The sequence below is a fragment of the Eubalaena glacialis genome, chromosome 6 (assembly GCF_028564815.1).
Source record: "Eubalaena glacialis isolate mEubGla1 chromosome 6, mEubGla1.1.hap2.+ XY, whole genome shotgun sequence".
Taxonomy (NCBI): Eukaryota; Metazoa; Chordata; class Mammalia; order Artiodactyla; family Balaenidae; genus Eubalaena; species Eubalaena glacialis.
This window is the reverse complement of record NC_083721.1, coordinates 75,972,502-75,976,059: the sequence shown is the minus strand read 5'-3', so window position 1 is coordinate 75,976,059 and position 3,558 is coordinate 75,972,502. Positions and strand designations below refer to the sequence as shown.

The following is a 3,558-nucleotide window of genomic DNA, read 5'->3' as shown; positions in this document are numbered from 1 at the left end:
CCAAATAGTGATTTTTATTACATACTACATACATTTGAGGGTATAAGAAATATATTTTTCTTGATTACACAGAATGCTTAATTGTAAAATGCTTAAATACAGCTCTCTAGGAACATTTCCATGTTCTTATCAGTGACCATAAAGTGAATAGAAGGCATTTTTCAAATTTTTGAGTGTGAGTTTAGGGGAAAGCAGGATGGAAGGTGACTGAGATCCAGTGTTTAGGTGACGTGGCAAGGCCATCCAATTAGCAGGCTGCAGAGTTATGGATGGGACCCAGGATTTTCTTGTCTAAAAATCCTGCAGATTAGTGTCCTCAAGAAGAAGGGGAAGAGAATCTAATTACAACTGTAGAAACTTTTAATTTTTCAAAACTCAATTAGGTGTGTGTATGGTCCATTGGTGTCGAGCTTTAACACCTGCCTGTTGCCGTAAGTGCCATGTTCCACCACAACCCCCAGCTTCGGCACACTTGCTGTTAGCAGCTAATTCTTTTTTACAGAGAGTCACAAATTGGGAATAAAGTTCTAACCCCTCTTCTTTTCCAGAGTTAGAGTGATACTGCATGCTTCTTCCTTTTACTCTCCCCCCAAGGGTGGCTTGAGGGACGGTAAGAATGTTGCCAGATAGATCCAATATAGAGACGTGCTTGCCATTTTCTGTTTCACTTAATTTCACATTTAACAGTGTATTAACCATTTTGGGAAGAAGCTCTTTATCAGCTCCCTTGAAAAATCACACGTAGATCACTAATCCTCTCTGGAACTCCACCCACCGGGCCGCGGCGTCCCCCTCGGCAGGGCGTACTTGCAGCTGGGTGTGCAGGCACTGCAGGAGGGCCCGGGCCTGAGGTGGCTGGCCACTTTCAGCCATGGCTCAAGCCCGCGCGGATATCCCACAGGTTCCAGCCTCGCGCTGTACAAGCTCGCCCCCCGGGGCTCAGGGCTGTTTCCATTTTGTAAATAAGTTCATTTGTAACATTTTTTTTAGATTCCACATATAATTGATATCGTATGGTATGGAGGTTCATTTAAAAAACTAAAAATAGAGTCACCATGTGATCCAGGAATCCCACTCCTGGGCATATATCCAGAAAAGACAAAAACTCTAATTTGAAAAGATACATGCACCTGATGTTCATAGCAGTGCTGTTTATAATAGCCAAGACATGGAAGCAACCTGAGTGTCCTTTGACAGATGAATGGATAAAGAAGATGTGAGATATATATATATATATATAATGGAACATTACTCAGCCATAAAAAATGAATGAAATATGGGAATTTCCTGGCGGTCCAGTGGTTGGGGCTCAGTGCTTTCACTCCTGAGGGCCCGGATTTGATCCCTGGTTGGGGAACTAAGATCTCACAAGCCTCCTGGTGCAGCCAAAAAAAAAAAAAAAGAATGAAATAATGCCATTTGCAGCAACACGGATGGACCTAGAGATTAATATACTAAGTGAAGTAAGTCTTCCAGCTTTTTATGTCTTGAGAAGTCTTTATTTCACCTTCATATTCAAAGTTTTTTTTTCTGCTAGGCAATGAATTCCTAAGTTGGTTTTCCTTGTCAGAACTTTAAAGATGCTTCTCCACTGTCTTCTGAGCGGTGGTGTTTTCGGTGTGAAATCTGTTATGATTCTACTCTTTGTTCCTTTGTACATGCTGTGTCTTTTTTCTCTAATTGCTTTTTAAATTTTCTTTTTATCACTGGTTTTAAACAATTTGATTGGGATATGCTTTGTACTTTCCTTCCTGTTTCTTGTGTTGGGGGGGTTGTCAACCTTCTTGTATCTGTGAGTATACCGTTTGTTTGTTTGTTTTAATTAAGTTTAGAAAAACTTCAGCCATTATTTCTTCAATATTGTGCTTCTCTTCTGTGATCCCCATTACACATGCAGTAGGTCACTTGGAGCTGTCCCACAGCTTACTGATGGTCTGTTCATTTTTTTCCTGTTCTCTTTTTATGTCTTTGGCTTTCATTTTGTGTTTCTGTTGCTATGTCATCAAATTCACTGATCTTCTCTTCTGTAGTTACCTATCTGCTGTTAATCCCACACAGGGTATTTTTCATCTCAGACCCAGGGGAATGAGAACTTGGGGTGGTGGTGGAGAACCTATGCATGCAGCTGGGGGAATCAGAGAAGGTTTCATGGAAGAGGTGGCATTTGAGATCAGCCTCAAATGATGGGGAGTGAAGGTATTTCAGAAGAAATAGATGCAGATAGAAAAAAAGAGTTCATCACTAGCTGAAGACAGCAGAAACAAAGCACAGAGGTGAGGAAGGGCTCTGCTGGTGTGGGCACAATTTGAGTGGAGTATGGTAAAAGGACAGGAGATGAGCTGGAATGCAATTGAGGAGAGCCTTGAATGTCACAGTGAGTCTTTTACATTTTTAGAGGCAAAAACATTAGACCAGACTGAAATAAAAATCCTGAGATAGAGCTCAAAACCAAACAAAATCAAACCCTGAAAATCTGTTGGAGGTGGTGTTACAGATTCCTTGCTTCAAGATGTCCCTTCCTCTCCTTGGTAATCAGCTCTCACATATGAAATAACAGAGTTGAATATTGCTTCACCACTGTTTGGTATACATGATCTCTGAGGTCTCTTTCTACTCTCAATATGCTCCATGAGTCAACTTAATTTCAGTAACACTGGGGAGTCATCAATTGTTTTTCAACAGGAGCGTGACATGCTTTTTTTTTTTTAAGTGTTTTTAAATTTATTTATTTTTATTTTTGGCTGTATTGGGTCTTCGTTTCTGTGCGAGGGCTTTCTCTAGTTGCGGCGAGAGGGGGCCACTCTTCATCGTGGTGCGCGGGCCTCTCACTATCGCGGCCTCTCTTGTTGCGGAGCACAGGCTCCAGACGCGCAGGCTCAGTAATTGTGGCTCACGGGCCTAGTTGCTCTGCGGCCTGTGGGATCTTCCCAGACCAGGGCTCGAACCCGTGTCCCCTGCATTGGCAGGCAGATTCTCAACCACTGCGCCACCAGGGAAGCCCAAGTGACATGCTTTTTAAGGAGATGAGTATTTGAACATTTATAAACAAGTCTGGTAAGTTCTCATTATAATAACAGTTAGTGAGACTTAGAGGGAAGGTATTATACCTATAGTTGAGAGTGTGCGTTTTTCCCCATTCACAGAAGAAATGAGGATGAAGAGAGGACCAGAGGGAGCATGAAGAATATGTTTTTGAAGGTCTATTTTGCAATCAAGTAAACGGCAAATGATGGCTTCAGGTATTAAATACAATCCAAAACTGTTCCAATGGGGAGTGCCAGCTGAGAGCTGGGACACCATATGACCCAGCTACCTCCTTCAAGCACTGTGGTAGAGTGGTAGCAAGAATTACAGCAGACTTGGGTTCAAATTTTTACTCTGTCACTAATGAGATTCTATAACCCATATGAGTCTTGGTTTCTTCATCTATAAAATACTAAGAATAATGCCATAACTCAAAGATTTTTGATAAAATTTAAATGTGATTAGCGGGACGTCCCTGGCGGTGCAGTGGTTAAGAAACCACCTGCCAGTGCAGGGGAAATGGGTTCGATCCCT

General features: G+C 42.0%; 1 pseudogene; it reads right to left on the bottom strand.

The window, feature by feature from the left end:
• Window positions 1-368: 368 nt before the first annotated feature.
• Window positions 369-873, bottom strand: LOC133093424 (D-aminoacyl-tRNA deacylase 2-like; annotated as a pseudogene).
• Window positions 874-3,558: the final 2,685 nt, after the last annotated feature.